Source organism: Podarcis filfolensis, assembly GCF_964270895.1.
Source record: "Podarcis filfolensis genome assembly, chromosome: 7".
Taxonomy (NCBI): Eukaryota; Metazoa; Chordata; class Lepidosauria; order Squamata; family Lacertidae; genus Podarcis; species Podarcis filfolensis.
In genome coordinates this window covers 75,059,391-75,075,760 of record NC_139603.1, presented here as the reverse complement: position 1 = coordinate 75,075,760, position 16,370 = coordinate 75,059,391, and the positions used below count along the sequence as shown (strand labels likewise).

At 44.3% G+C, this 16,370-nt stretch overlaps 1 protein-coding gene across 1 annotated transcript in view; it reads left to right on the top strand.

Annotated features, from left to right (window-relative positions):
• EXT1 (exostosin glycosyltransferase 1) overlaps positions 1-16,370 on the top strand; it is a 260,149-nt gene that overhangs the window by 205,547 nt on the left and 38,232 nt on the right. The gene's annotated exons all lie outside the window — the stretch shown is intronic.

The following is a 16,370-nucleotide window of genomic DNA, read 5'->3' as shown; positions in this document are numbered from 1 at the left end:
TCAAACATGCAGTATTGTTCTTTCGGACGTGCGTAGTTATATGAAAGTCCTGCCCTAAAACCCATCAGCATCTCCAAAAGTGAAGCAAAGTATTAGCAAGTGAGAAATCACTCCTTTTAATATTAGTCGAAGAGTAATGAGTTTTAGATCCCATGACCCCTCCTGTGGGAAATAAAACTTGATGCATTTGTCAGGTCCGTGATGTGTCTGCCCAAAGACATGCAACATAGATTTATCCGAAATAGGGCTTGTCTATTCACTGAAGATGCTCCTGTCCGATGAAATCATTAAGGCATATTTCACTAAGTAGAGCCGAGCTTGACTTTAATGGCTTCTATATCGGAGTATTTTTATGTATAGCATAGCACTGCACAGCAAGCAGCTGAACAGCCATTAGAGGCTGTAAATGTGATTTAAAATACCTTAGTGCCCATCTGCACAATGACATTATAGCCCTGGTGTAGTAGGAGCTGGGCCATCTTCTCCCCTTGTCCCTTTCAACTAGGCTGTCACGGGATGGAAAGATCCAGTACTTACCCCATCAGTGGTCTCAGAACTGGAAGAAACTCTCACGATGCACATCAGATATCACGGTGTGCACAGGGTGTCCAACCTACAGATTGCATCCATATTTTTTTTTAAGTGACTTCCACAATCCACAGTTGTGGGAACTTGATGGTGTTGACAAAGGGTTGACTCATAATGCCATAGGCTTCTCCTCCCATGAATTATTTCCAATGTTTAGTGGAGGAGCCACACCAAAATGACACCCATGTCCCTTAGGGTGACTCAAAAGCCATCCGTAAGTTGCAGAATGGACCTTAGTCACAACTATGACCTATTTCCCCAGGGTGACTTCTTCCGATTCCTCCGTATGTGTTGATTAAGCCAATAGAGAAACCTTGGGCCATACGGAACGGCATTGGGAAGGTCCGTAGCTCAATGGCTGAGCACTTGCCTTGCACCCAGAATTTCTCAGATTCAATCCCAGCCAGGGCCGTCTTAAGCATATCAGGCACCGTGGTGCAAAGATCCCTCCGGTGCCCCACCCCCCGTTTCCCAGAGTTGTCAACCTTTCCCCAAGCCTCTGTGGGGATCGCTCTCCTCTCACGGAGGCTTAGGAGGCAAGCTGTACACCTGCCAGCCATATGGTTGACGGGGCACAGCTGATGGGCATGCAGGAGGAAAAGGGGAGGCTGGCAAAGCCGCACAGCTCCACCACTCACTGGGGTGCCCCTGAGAGGCCGGTGCCCTGGCACAACGCGCCAGTAAACCCAATGGGAAAGACAGCTCTGATCCCAGCCATCGCCAGGTTGGGTTTGGAGATGCTCCAGTCTGAAAGCCTGGACTGCTGCTCTCAGTCAGTGCGGGCTACGCTGAACTAACTGGACCAATGGGTCTGACTCTGTATAATGTAACTTCCCATGTTCCATCCATGCTATCATGACCTCGTGCACTTTCCCCTATAATATCAGGCTTATATCATGATCACCTCCTGAAAAATCACAACTAGTTCACGATGAAAGTGATGCAACAATTGCAGAATACATCCAGAATCACATGCCAGTTCTGCCTCCATTTCTTTTCTGGGCAACAAGGCATAGCTGTATCATAATCTGCTTTCTTCGTATTCTGGTGCGCTAGATTCTAAGACATGTTCTATGAGCCTGGCTCTCCATCTTGGGCAGGGATTTGTCTTTTCCCCCTCTGCACTTTCAAAATCTATTGTTGAAACTTATTTTGCAGAGCTCCTTTGGCGAATCCAGCTTGGCTGTGTCGCGTTCGTTGGCTTTCCTGTGTTCCAAAAGGGCCATGGCGACCAGCGTTTCCATGATTTCTGCCACTTTGCTAACACCTCAGCCTATTTTGCTTGGCTGCATCAAGGGTGCAATGTCTGGCTGAGCCAATGTTAATGAACCAGACTGAATGAAATACTCTTGATGGCTGCCTCTTGGCGCTTGGCACAAAACTCCTTTTTATGTTGGTTTCAAGGTCGTCAGATATCATTATAGCCAAGTATTAAAAATTTCAAAGAAAGGAGGCAGTGTGTTTGATTTATAGAATAATTATCTTGCTTTAGCTCTAACTTGGCTTTGGCAATGGTTCTGCAAGCACTCGAAAATTAAATCCATTTTTTATGGCACTACAAGGTATTATCTCACAGCAAATGATAATTAAACACCTGCGAAATCAATTAGCCCTTTAAGCAGGAAGGGGGGAGAGAGAGTTTTCCAATTATGTTTTTGCACCTTCCAAACTTCCCCCACCCTGAATTCGGAAAACCAGTGCTTGAGTGGAAAGAAGTTTGAAATTCCTACCAATTGTATAGGGTGTGTGTGTGTGTGTTGTGAAAGGCTATCCCTAAATGGCACTGATCCTCAATCCAGACGCGGCCAATTTAATGGCAGTGGCGCCTGTCCAAGTGTGCTGCATTAGAGCTCACTCCTAGACGACCGTCTCTCTTGACACGCAGTTGAGCTGTTGGGTTTCCTGCAAAAGCCGTTACTCACTTTTCTGTTTTGGGTGCCAAGTCTTACTTGACAGCTTATTTAAAAGCCAAGATACCTTAATGGAAAGCAGCCAGCAAGGCGTTCGGTGGAACAGAACTGGGGATTCTCTTTGGGCGCTCTCTCTTTGTCTCCCCGCCTCGCTCTTTCTCTCTTCGGTAGTTCTGAACTATCTGCATTAAGAATTCATGTGCTGCAAACTTCCCGATTGGTTAATAGCTGAAACTTAATACGCTAGAAAAAATAAGGAAGAACTCTTGCCGTTTTGCCCTGAAGTATCATGTGTATTTAATTACTTTAGCTGTTGCGACACTTTAACTGATCCAGATGCTGTATTTGGGATGATAGTATATGCTTTTTTTCCTACAGAGTGTGCATTTTCAGGAAAGGAGAACTGGAAAGATTTGGGTGCTTGCCACAGCAGCTCTCCCCCCCCCCGCCGCCATTTTTTTTGTGTTTTTTTTTTGGCTCAGAAAACAGTGGGGAGGAGAGGTAAAACCTTTAGTAGGATGTTTCCTACTGCCACAGCAGGCAGCCGGCTGGCAATGTTAACCTGCTTCACTGCATCCGACAGCCGATTAAGTATGGTGCTTGTGAAATGCATTTTGTCGGACTTGAACTCCTTGCTGGCCTTGGCTTCTCTTTTGAGATATATCTTGGAGGAAAATGAAGGGGTGGCTGTTAGAATTTCCAAGATAACGTCCGAGAGCCTGCTCTAACTTGGTGGCTTTCACACTAAAGCCTAGAGCTACAAGAGCAGCAATTGTGGACAGTGAAATCTTGAACTACAATGAACTACAAATCTTATGATGTCCAAAAGTCTGATACATAGAAGACAGCAAATTCTGGTCCTCTGGTGCGCAAGAGGAGAGGTCTAGATAGAATGGGATTAAGCTACAGGAGTGTAGATTAGGGTTGGCCAGAAATCTCTTGGTGGTAAGAGCAGTTCAGGAGTAGAACCACTTACCTAGAGAGGTGGTGGGCTCGTCATCAATGGAGATCTCAACCAGAGACTGGACAGCCATCTGTTCGGAATGCTCTAACTTTGGTTTCCTTCCACTGAGCAGGAAATAAGTTGGCCTAGACAACCTACAGGACCTCAAACTTTCTGATTGTTCTGTAGCTTGCAGTCCCAGGAGATTGTGAGGCGTGTTCTGGACCCCCGTCCATTCACATAGTGAGACACAATAGTCCACGTCAGCAATCCATGTGAACTGAATGTTCACATTTTGACCAGAAAATCTGTGCAGTGTTCAAGAGCTCTTGGGCACCCAGTTTGGCGAGGAAGGGGTTTGCTGAAGGTAACCACCAAACTGGTCTTCAGTTTGTGGTGAATCATGATCTGAGTCTTAACCTAACCTATGTGACATTAGGTTGGTCCACATGTCACAGTAAACCATGGTTATTTGCTTACTGTGAGCAAGCAGGTCTTCCCGTTTTGCTCTTCCCCTAGCACAAATGGGGAAGCAACAAGCCACACTAAATCCTTGGGAGGCACAGGAAAAACCTTGACAGCAAATTGCCAGACATAATTTTAATCCAATGGGATGAATAAGGTGGGTACCATCTGATCATTCACAGCAAGCTATTTAACAGGGGCCTGCTGTGATGTGCGGCTGAAGCCATTGCCATAACTAACTATTTCCTGTATAAGTTGAGCGTGCTTCTAAAAGAAAGAAGCAGGTGGATACCATTTTTCAAGAGGGTCCCATGATTTTTATTTATACAGTCTCCCCCACTATTAACTTTTAGGGGGAAATTTTAAACATCCCATTTTACCTAGGCATTTGATGGCTGAAAGTTCTGTCCCTGGCAGCCTTGAAATTATTAGTTGAGAGTATGTAGTTGTATTCGGGAGTTACAAACTTTTACAGAAGGTTGTTCTAAACTGTTTGAGAAGGTTGTTTCTTACAGCTTCTGATTGTATTGCTAGTGATATGTACGTTGCCCTGGACTCCTTTGGAAGAGAACATGAAGTATCAATCTAATAAAGAATAATAATAATAAATGTTATTTATTGCATTTATATCCCACCTTTTGCGCATGATTCTCTCTTTCAGACTGAGGCTTAAAAGTAAAGACCACCAGATCTGCAAATTTTGAACTCTACTGACCTCTAGTTCCCAAGGTCATTCATGGATCTTTAGACTAGCTGGCGAGTTGTGGTGTAGGGATCTCAGATTCATCTTCTAAAACATGAAACATTGAGACCATTAATACTGGCAATCGCAGAACTAGCTAGACGGGTTCACCATCTAGAGTGAAACTCCATGATTTTAGACACGATCAAGGCTAAAATTAGCAGGGGACTGAGGAATCATGGCCATTATGAATTAAAATGGTTCCCTGGGTAGTTTATAATCTCTTCAGTGTAGCGACGAGGGAGAAGCCTTAAACACTGGGGAGGAATGTAAGTTATGGCTGATTAATTGATGCAGAACCCTTGCTGTTTGCTTCTACGGGTTGGGATAATGACTATTCGGGAATTCAGAGCCGCTGCCTAATCCAAGCATTGATTGACAGGACTGATACTTTCTCCCCCCCCCCCTCCCAAAGCAGCGTGTTAGATCGAGAAGTTGAAATTACAGGAATGTTGTGCATTCTGATAATTGCCAGCACAGCACTTTGGTGTTTACACCTGCGTGATGGATGAGGTCGTGTATGTTTTCTCAGCTATGGGTGGTGGGAAGGAGGGATATTTCAATTAAAGTGTGAATAAATTAGAATTGATTACAAATAGGGCCATTTGTTTATACTGCCTAAAAAGGTATTAGCTGAAAGCATGCACCACTTAATCATTATGGAAAGCAGGCTGAAAGCTAATAAAATGTGTGACGGATATTTGTGGAATGATGGCAGGGCGGGGAAGGAGGGCTGTTTGCTCAGACCCCAACAGCGAGAATAAAATGGCTAATAAAAGTACTTGAAAGCATTTGGGAATATATACTCCTGCAGGGTAATGTCCACCCAAGACTGCCATTGCAGCTTGACCTGAGGGAGAACGAGACCTTATTCCCCAGTTTTATGGCTTATTCATCGATCTACAGCCCCACATTTGGGAACGAGCTTAGCATAGGAAGTCCCTTTCTGAAAGGAACTAGTTCAAGTTCAGCATGTCCAAAAAGGAACTAATTCCAGTTCGTGTTTGACCCTTTACGAAATGAAAGAGTTCAGTTCACAGTTCACTTTGAGTTCACCCAAATATTCCTTGGCACACACACCAAAATTCAGTGTTCAGAATGTTGCAGGCTGCTGTGCTGAAGTATAAAATATACTTAAGAAGGCTTTTAAAAACCCATCAAAGCACGCAGGTAGTGGAATGTGAATCGGTTAATTAATTTCCCCCTGCAGGTTTGATCTTTAAGCTTGAAAGCCCCAAGAGTCTAAAGAATAAACACACACACACACACACACACACACACACACACACACACACACTTAAAGATTAACTAGAAATCATTCAAAGTTCCACCCCAAAACTAACTTAGGTCAAGTTCATTTCACCCAGCAAGTATGGGAACTACTTTCAGGTTTAATTCAGAGATTTTTGAATTAATTTGGTGAACTTTGTTAAACTGAACCACTTTATTCCCAAGCACTGGGACAGAGCTTTCCACACAGCTGGGAGGATGTACAAACCAAGCTCTGCTTCCACAGTCTGCCATATGTATGTCCTTAGAATTAGATCGAAAAGGCTATATAGTTGCTCTTTCTTCCACGAAATGGATCTCTTCACACACTAGGAACAACAACATAGCTACCCAAATAATCTGAAGCCAACCAGACAGGTGAAGCACTTGCCCTCATCTTCCATACCATTGGCATCATCAGTCTGTTTCGAGAGACAATGGAGTGTGCCTCTAGGGGTGAAGTCAAATCGTTGCATTGGCAGCATCAGGAAAGGAAAGCAGAGCAATATGTTTGGAAGCAGCTCGGCTGCAGGAGTTGCAGGAAGGAGACGTACAAGGCTCCATCCAACTGTTTTAGGGACTCCACTCGGGATTTGTGTAGGGTTTACTCTTGCAGTGTCGTTTTCAAAATATGCATTTCCCTATAGTTAAAGTGTCATTTTTTAAAGGGGTGTACTTAGAACAGAGGTAGTCAACATGGTGTTCTTCAAGCATTGTTGGCTTCCAACCAGAGTTAGAAACTCAGGTGTGTAAGCTAATCACCAAATGGCACCTTAAACCTAGGTTGTGGTCACCACAACAGTATGTCTATGTGCCTTTTTTCCAGTGGGATGATGATGATGATTGTAATCATTATTCTCAATAATAATAATAATAATAATAATAATAATAATAATAATAATAATTTATCATTTATACCCCACCTATCTGGCTGGGCCTCCCCAGCCACTCTGGGCGGCTTCCAACACAATATTAAAATACAGTAATGCATCAAACATTAAAATACAAGTGAAATACTTGGGGATTAACATGACAGCAAAAAATGGGAACTTATTTAAGGATAATTATGAAAAATGTTGGACGGAAGTGAAAAAAGACTTAGAAATTTGGTCAAATTTGAAGCTTTCCTTGTTGGGACGAATTGCAGCTATAAAGATGAATGTATTGCCTAGAATGCTGTTTTTGTTTCAAACATTGCAAATTGTGGACAAGATGGATTGTTTCAAGAAGTGGCAGAAAGATATCTCTAGATTTGTCTGGCAGGGCAAGAAGCCCATTAAAAGCTTCCCTAAACAGGGCTGCCTTCCGATGTCGTCTAAAAGTCTGGTAGTTGTTGTTCTCTTCGACATCTGGTGGGAGGGCGTTCCCCAGGGCGGGCGCCACTACCGAGAAGGCCCTCTGCCTGGTTCCCTGTAACTTGGCTTCTCGCAGTGAGGGAACCGCCAGAAGGCCCTCAGAGCTGGACCTCAGTGTCCGGGTAGAAGGATAGGGGTGGAGACGCTCCTTCAGATATCATGATTCAGGTATCATTATTTTCTATACTGCTTTAGATTTTAAAGAAAAAAATCTCAAAGCGGTTTACAACACATCAAAACATCAAATGAAACAATCCAGAATAAAACAAATTCAAGCTTCAAGGAAAATATTTCAGATCCTTCTCTCAGTGACATTTTGTTTTCCCCTTATTTATTTACCTACTTAATTTATTGGCCTGCCCCATAGCATAAGTACTCTAGGAAGCCAGGGTGGTGTAGTGGTTAGAGTGTCAGACTAGCACCTAGGAGGCCAGGGTTCAAATCCTCACTCAGGAAGTTCTGTGGGTGACCTTGGGCCAGTCACAGCCTCTTAACCTACCTCACAGGGTCGTTGTAGGGACTAACTGAGGGAGGGGGTGAACCATGGACGGGAGAAAAAGGTGAGATATAAATGCAATAAATAAGCTCTTCTGCTTACTTGGGGGTGGGGGAATAGAGATGTCAGTCATCAACCTGGCATCCAGAGATGTCCACATGGTCACCATTGGACCTGCACCAGTCGCAAAATGCATCTGGCGCCTGGCTAATTTCTAACACCGCTTCCAACTCCCATCAACCCCAGACAGCAATGCCAGTGATCAAGGATGATGGGACCTGTAGTCCAACTGTATGGGGAGAACACCACGTTAGGTTACCCCAGATGTAAATCAGCATACAAGATGCTACTCTGCCCTTGATTCCCCACCGCATAAGACATGGGGACCTGAGATTCTCACACTTCACACTTTTGCCTAGATCCAGCTAAGAGAGAGCACTTTTTCAGCATAAAAATTACTGGTAATTGGGATATTTCAGAAATTGCACGCCAGTGTTTAGATTTTCAGCTAGATGTAATAAGAGCCGAGGTGGGTGGGAGCATTTGAATCTTTCATGCAACAGACAAAACATCTCTGTCCAAATGGAACCTCTTAGATGCTTGTTATCCCACAATCTGCTACCAGGCTGGCTGTTGATGCATTTTTGCTCTGTTAAGAGGCTGTGATTCAGGTTCCTACAAAGGGACCTTGGTGAAAGGTTGCCGTTTGCATAACCACTTCACACATTCAAGAAGCTTTTCACAGATGGAAGGGGGGGATGTGTGTCAGACTGATAGCTCATCCTTTGTGCTGCGTCAAGCTCCTAAAATTAAATTTCTGCTCTCGTATTATTATTATTATTATTATTATTATTATTATTATTATTATTCTCCATTGCTCTGTAAAGTCCCATGTTTAGGAGTAAGTGTTCTTGGGTGCTTTTGCCCTGGTCTGTTGGGGCAGAGGGTGGATAGCTGGTGCTCAAGTGCACAAGTCAAAAGGCAGAGTGGACACATTTACAATTTATTTCTTCCTCATATGACCTTGTCAGGGCTGTACTATGTGTGGTGGACTGAATTAGGAGCCAGGAACCAGGAGCTGTAAAGTCAAAATCAAAGAGCAGTCAGAATCGGAAAGCTAGACCTGTAGAACAAAAGCCAAAGCTTGGGCCTAGTCATGGGAACACATGGAGTTGCCTTCTACTGACCCACATCATTGGTCCATCTAGTTCAGTATTGTCTACACCTATTGGCAGTAGCTCTCCAGGGTGTCTCCCAACCCTCCCTGGAGATATCAGGGATCTGGGACCTTCTGCAAGTAGAGCGGATGCCCTACCAGTGAGCTACCTCCTTTCCCCAGGGCCGGCCCACCCATGAGGCGACAGAATCCCCAGGGATCAGCAGATCCTGATGTAGATCTTTATCCCCTCCCTTGTTCCAGATGTAGATCTTTACTCACCCCTTTTTCCCTGGCAGGAACAGGGAGGTGTTCTGTCCCGTGGTTCTCCTCAATGTCTTGACAAAACCTCAGGGAGGCCTCAGTGCTGCGAAAGGGACCCATTTATACTTCTTACTTGATTGGTTCACCAGATGACTCCTGACAGAGACAAGCCGCTACTTGCAGTTCAGTGGTTCACCACACGGGGCAGCGCTTGACGGCAGAAGCGTTACCCTTTGGGTTGGTTTGCATGACTCAATAGGGTAGATATCTATGGCATTTATTTTCGGTTCCCTCATGCTGCCTCTAATCTACCTGGGCATTGGGCTCAGCGGGCCCTTCGCCTTTCTTGGAGTCCCAACCTCAACATTCCCTTGAAACGGCCCTGCACGCACACAAACACCCACCCCCAGTCCTTCTCCCCATGTAAAATGAATTTATTCTGGTGGAAAACGCACCTTGCAAACTGATTTTGTTTTGTGCTGAGCCTGTACTCCCAGACTTTAAAGCTGTCTCCCGTTGCAATCCTAAAGCAAACTCACTAGGGAGTCGCCTCAATGAGCTCAGTGGGTCTCACTGAGTGGGTCAACGCAGCAGGGACTGCACTGCGTGCTTCTTTAATGTTTCTGGCGAGAAGTTCAAAAAAACACTTGGATATTTGCCTGATTAAAGCAGACTTAGATTTTTATTCCCCCCGTTTTATTTTATTTTGCCATAAGGCTTGCTCAATTAGTTTCTTAAGTCCATTGCTGTATAATTTGATTAAAATGTCTCTGGGTAGTCCCCGCCCCTACTTTACCTTCATATCGTGATTGTATTCCAAAAGTGGCCTCAAATTTTCCTTGATCGCCTTCCAAGTCTAATATAATGAACTAATCCATTTCTCTTAAAAGGTTACCAACTGTCTATCTCCTGTCCCTTCAGGGACAGCTCCTAAGTAGGATATTGTTAAAGATATTCAGCTCTTAATAAGATGTGAACGCACGCATGGTGCCAACTCTTTCTCTTTTTTCCCTCTTTTGGAATTCCCAAATTACTCACCATTCATAATTAACCTATAGAAACTGCTGCCAAAATGCTGTGTGAGGTCTGCAAGCACGAGCGGATCTAGATAGAGATGAGACAGTAGGTATACAGGTGGACCAAACCAGGCCCGTTTTTCCACTTGAAGGAGGTAAAGGAGAGGTGGCCAACTGGCCATCCTTTAGCTATGCTCTTCTGCTTTCTTGGGGAGGGTCTGCAGCCCAGTGGCAAAGCACATGTTTGGTGTTCAAGAAGTTCCCAGGTTCAGTCTCAGACTTCTCCAGTTAGGACAGGGGACGATTCCTATACAGTGGTACCTCAGGTTACAGACGCTTCAGGTTACAGACTCCGCTAACCCAGAAAAAGTACCTTGGGTTAAGAACTTTGCTTCAGGATGAGAACAGAAATCGTGCTCCAGCGGCGCGGCGGCAGCAGGAGGCCCCATTAGCTAAAGTGGTACCTCAGATTAAGAACAGTTTCAGGTTAAGAATGGACCTCCAGAACGAATTAAGTTCTTAACCTGAGGCACCACTGTAAACGTGAATTTTTCCTTGGTACAGTAGGTGTCAAGGAGCTGTCGGGCAAGCACAGGGCAGGAAATAAATTGAGACTCGTAATGCGATTAGATGTTATTCACAGAAAGTAACGACACAACAGAGTTCCTCTGATCTAGCTGGAGATGAAACTGACCCCTGCTTTCCCCCTCCAGCCTCTACCTCTGGATCCCTCCCAAGCAGACGGAGACTGCGATGAGGGGGTGGGCTCCCCCTCTGGGCCTGCCTTGCACCAACGCAGCCAAAGAAAGGGAAAGACAACTTCTCCTTTTCTCCAGAGCCCAACAAAGCATGTCACATAGGACAAGAGGAGTGAGACCTGGGAAGAGAGGAAGTTGTGTTCCCATCTCTAGTATGCCCTATACAAAGGGGGTGCCAGTTACAAGTCAGACTGAACCCTGGGATGTTTTGCGTGCAAGGCGAAAGCTCTACCAATGAGCTATGAAGCCTTCCCCAGCTTGGACCAACAGCAAGTGTAGATATTCCCATCATGCTCTTCTTTGAGCATCTCACACGGCTATCCATGTTTGAAGGGTAGAGGTAGGTGGTTAGACTTTCGGTGACACAGCATTAAAAACCTCAGGTTCTGCATCTCGGTAGCAGACGAGTTTATAGGGGAGGAAAGATGTTCCAGCAGAGGAAATTTGCCACATTCACATTTCTCAGCCTGCTTTTTAAAAAAGTGTTTGAATTTCTTTCTTTCTTATGTCGTCTCTAAAACTGACATTTTGCAGAGCTTGTAGCTATCCAGAACATTAACTGGATTTTCACATTTTTAGCACAGTAATGATGGGAAATATAGGACTGGCATATATTAGCCCTAAAGGGGGAAGCTATTCTAGTACATGTTAAACTTTCCCATCGTGCGACAAACACTGAGGGGAAGAAAAAGGCCGGTGCTTAGAAATGGGGAGATAGCAACTTCGGTTTTTTAACTGTCTCTTCTTAATGTGGCTTTCCTCCCATGAATGGTGCCAAGCAAGCTGTTGAATTGTAAGGTCAATCTGCTGTCCATGCGGAGAAAAAGAAATCGGTGTTGTTAATTATCCTGCTGATATAAGCAGGGTGGGATGTATGCTGTGATTCCTCAGGAAAGCAGAATGTGGTACGAAATCTGGGTCCGGTTTCCTGAATAGCTCTGCTTTCTTTCTTCTCTTTTCCGTTTTTATGGCAAGTTTCTGGTCCTTATGGATGTGGAGATATGCTTGAGGAACTTCAGAAACCAGGTGGGTGGCTGCCTAGCTAAATAAGATCTCCAGTGGTTGGAGGCTGAGGTCTGGGGGTCTCTTGTGGCTCATTCCGTGACTAAGCAAACAATTGCTGAAAATGCATAAAGGTTGCAAAATAAAAGCAATTTGGCATTCTCCCAGTTTGCATAACCTATGCAGATTGTGGGATTTGGCTTTACCGTTGTGCTGAATTTGGAATGCCTAGGTGGCTAGATTTAATTTTATTCCAGTGCAGAGTACGTGCTGCCCTGTTTTATAAGCCTGGTGACACAGAATGGCGTCGTGCCTGCAAACGAGAGCTCACAGGCGCTTCTGTTCGTCCCTTTCCAGTGTTTTACTGGCAGCTTTTTTTACTAGCCCTTGCTCCTGTGCTTCCAAGTGCAGCCAGATGTGCAGGCATGAGAAGATGGTATGATACTCACCACATCTGGAAAAGCCTCGCCTGCTGGTTTCTGCAAATTTCAGTGCTGTTGAAAGGAACAGATGCAGCAGCTGGGGTAGCTCAGTCAGCAGAGCATAAGACATTTAATCTCAGGGTCGTATGTTTGAGCCCCACCTTGGGCAAAAAAATATCGGGGGGGGTATGACATTTGTGGTCCCTTCCAACTCTACAATGCTGTGATTCTAAGATACGGGCATTTTGGGAGTCAGTTGTCACTTGTTCATAGTAGACTTCCTAGAATTCTCTCCATGCACACTGTATATGGATTTGGTTGGCTGGTTAGAATTGGATCAGCGTAACAGTGCATCATTGCAGCTATAGTTTGTCACAATGTTTTGTGTAAATCTAAGGGAGAAGGTTCAAGAAAAAGTTGATTTTAAAAGGTGATATAAGAAAGGGAGACAGGGGATGAGATTACCGGGTTTTATTCTTTTTTAATACAGCCTATCAGTTGCATCTTCTGTAGTTTGGAATTACATTGGGTCATGGTGGTGGAGGGACTCTTAATCTGTTCCAAGCGGCTTTTTCCCATACAACCACACTTATTCCCATGCAAGTTATACACACTTGTTGTTTAGTCGTTTAGTCGTGTCCGACTCTTCGTGACCCCATGGACCAGAGCACGCCAGACACTCCTGTCTTCCACTGCCTCCCGCAGTTTGGTCAAACTCATGCTGGTAGCTTCGAGAACACTGTCCAACCATCTCGTCCTCTATCGTCCCCTTCTCCTTCTGCCCTCCATCTTTCCCAACATCATGGTCTTTTCCAGGGAGTCTTCTCTTCTCATGAGGCGGCCAAAGTATTGGAGCCTCAGCTTCAGGATCTGTCCTTCCAGTGAGCACTCAGGGCTGATTTCCTTAAGAATGGAGAGGTTTGATCTTCTTGCAGTCCATGGGACTCTCAAGAATCTCCTCCAACACCATAATTCAAAAGCATCAATTCTTTGGCGATCAGCCTTCTTTATGGCCCAGCTCTCACTTCCATACATCACTACTGGGAAACCCATAGCTTTTACTATACGGACCTTTGTTGGCAAGGTGATGTCTCTGCTTTTTAAGATGCTGGTTATACACACTACTTTCAGCAAATGGGACTCTCCTAATGATGGGGCCTGTAACTGAAAATTTGTTTACTGCAGTCTTCACAGCCTCTTGAGACTAAATATAAAAGCAGAAATGCATATGTCCATGTACAGTAGAAATGTATCACACACACACACAGAGAGAGAGAGAGAGAGAGAAAGAGAGAGAGAGAGAGAGAGAGAGAGAGAGAGAGAGAGAGAGAGAGAATATACCTTTAAAACATTCAGTGTCTGCAGGCTATGATTAAATGAGATTATTAACATTGCGAAGTTTTTGTGCAGGATTTTACTGTCAAAGTAAAAAATTTACTATTTTACTATACTATTTGCAGAGTACAGAAATCTCTGTCGAAAAGGAAGGTGCATGTGTGTGTGTGTTTAAGGGATGTGAGGTGGGGCGGGGGGCGGGGGCAAGGAGAGATTCAATCTTGATCCTTTTTTGTCTCTGGAACCAGCAGGCTGGCAAGTTGAGAGCCATTTGCAGGTTTGCCAAAAGCACAATTAGCTAATAACTGGCTTGAAACTGTTAGGGATTTGATGTGTGTTTTTGGTAAATGGTTCTGAAATGATTGATGGAATTGGAAAGAAAGCAGTAGGGTCTAGCTAAACGCTTTAATTTTGAGAAACGGGGGTCACCGGTCCTCTGTGTTTAATTGCCAAAATTTCTTCTCCAAACCAGTCTTGCATCACAACACACACACTGCTCTTACTCCCTCCCTAGCCCAGCTAATTTGTCCCCTGCTGGCCCACAGTTACACGATCTGACTCTTTCTAGCCATTTTTCATCCTTTACTATGTTGATTAAGGTGAGATTGTATTGGTGCCTGGTTGCTCTTGCTTGGCTGTATTGGTTGTCAAGCCTCTTTCTCCAGTGACAATAAATTGATGCCTTCGTGGGGCAACTTTTGCATCAATATTTCCAGAATGGAAAGCATGAGTGACTTAATGGGGTGCATTAAATCAATTCATTAATCACATATTCCAAACGTGGATTTATTAAAAAATGATAACAATCCGACATTAATCGGAGCCAGTCTTCCTCACCCCAAGATCATTCTAGCGACAAAAATTGCAATAGCATCTGTTGACATCAGAAATGCATCTCAAGACCGTTTTCCAAACAACAAATGGTTTTTGTTCTGCTGCTTAGTCAAAAGAGATGCTGTATGTTTTTTGTGTTGTTTAATATGAAGACATAATATTAATCCCAGCTTCTCCCAAGGGTAGTTTACAATGTGAAACCAAAAATCCCAAGACGAGAAAAATAGACAATGTTTGCAGTGTTTGTCGCGTTTACAAAGAACAGCAAAGCAGGACAAATTCCAAGCCCGGGTTCCCTTTTAGTGAGATGGGTCGTCTATTTCTGACACACGTCACTTTTCCATGTGTTTGGCCTACCCTGTTTCCGCAATAATCTGTGATGATTTTAAGTGAATGCCAAAGAATTGCATTCAAATTGATGTACAAACCCAGGAGGTAAAAATGAGGGCCATTCAGTTAAAAATGTGGACCAAACCAAATTCTTCTCCATTTCTGTTTTCTCTCATGTTTTCTCTCCCTGCATTCAGTCTCCCTGTCTCCTTGAACCTCTGTTAAAAGTCGCCCCTATTCTCTGCTTCTCTTACCAGTGACAGCATTGCACTGCAAACTCCGCACCCTCCAACATTCCTCAGGTGAAAATAGGGACATTTACCACTCCCCCCCACCACCACAACCGACCCTCCTTGACCCCCCATTTTTTGTCTGCCCGTCCTCCATTGCTTTTAAACAGAAATAATCTGTAGGACGGCCAGGGCCGGATTTAGATTTGATGAGGCGCTAAGCTACTGAAGGTAATGGGGTCCTTTCTGTGTCCACCTGTCCTTTATCAACAACAAATTGTCTGTGCTGTTTTTTGTGTTGAATATATGCTATATGGTAATTTATGGACCTAATAGGTATCTAAAGCCCTTTCCACATGCAGAATGTAGGCACCCTATATATTGTTGTTGTTGTTGTTTAGTCGTGTCCGACTCTTCATGACCCCATGGACCAGAGCATGCCAGGCACTCCTGTCTTCCACTGCCTCCCACAGTTTGGTCAAACTCATGCTGGTAGCCTTGAGAACACTGTCCAACCATCTCGTCCTCTGTCGTCCTCTTCTCCTTGTGCCCTCAATCTTTCCCAACATGAGGGTCTTTTCCAGGGAGTCTTCTCTTCTCATGAGGTGGCCAAAGTATTGGAGCCTCAGCTTCAGGATCTGTCCTTCCAGTGAGCACTCAGGGTTGATTTCATTCAGAATGGATAGGTTGGATCTTCTTGCAGTCCATGGGACTCTCAAGAGTCTCCTCCAGCACTATAATTCAAAAGCATCAATTCTTCGGCGATCAGCCTTCTTTATGGTCCAGCTCTCACTTCCATACATCACTACTGGGAAAACCATAGCTTTAACCATACGGACCTTTGTCAGCAAGGTGATGTCTTTGCTTTTTAAGATGCTGTCTAGGTTTGTCATTGCCTATATATAGAAATGAGCAAACCAGTGATATTTTAGGGAGCAGGCTAGAAAGCGGGGCACCATTACTTACATCGTAGGAACCTACACAACACAAAACACTGTTTCTGTATGTAGGTTTTATTTTATTTGGTTTTTATCTTATATTTTGGAAATGTACACCCAGGTGTTTTTCTTTTCTTTAAGTTTTTTTGGGGGCCCCCAAGAGAGTGGGGCCCTAAGCTATAGCTTGTTTAGCTTATATGTAAATCCAGCACCGAGGACGGGGACTCAGTTCAGCTCACTCAGTTGCTTTCATATTGCCATCTACATTTGTTTTCCTTTCTCTTTTTTTGCTTTTGTTCCTGTTGTGTCTCCCCTTA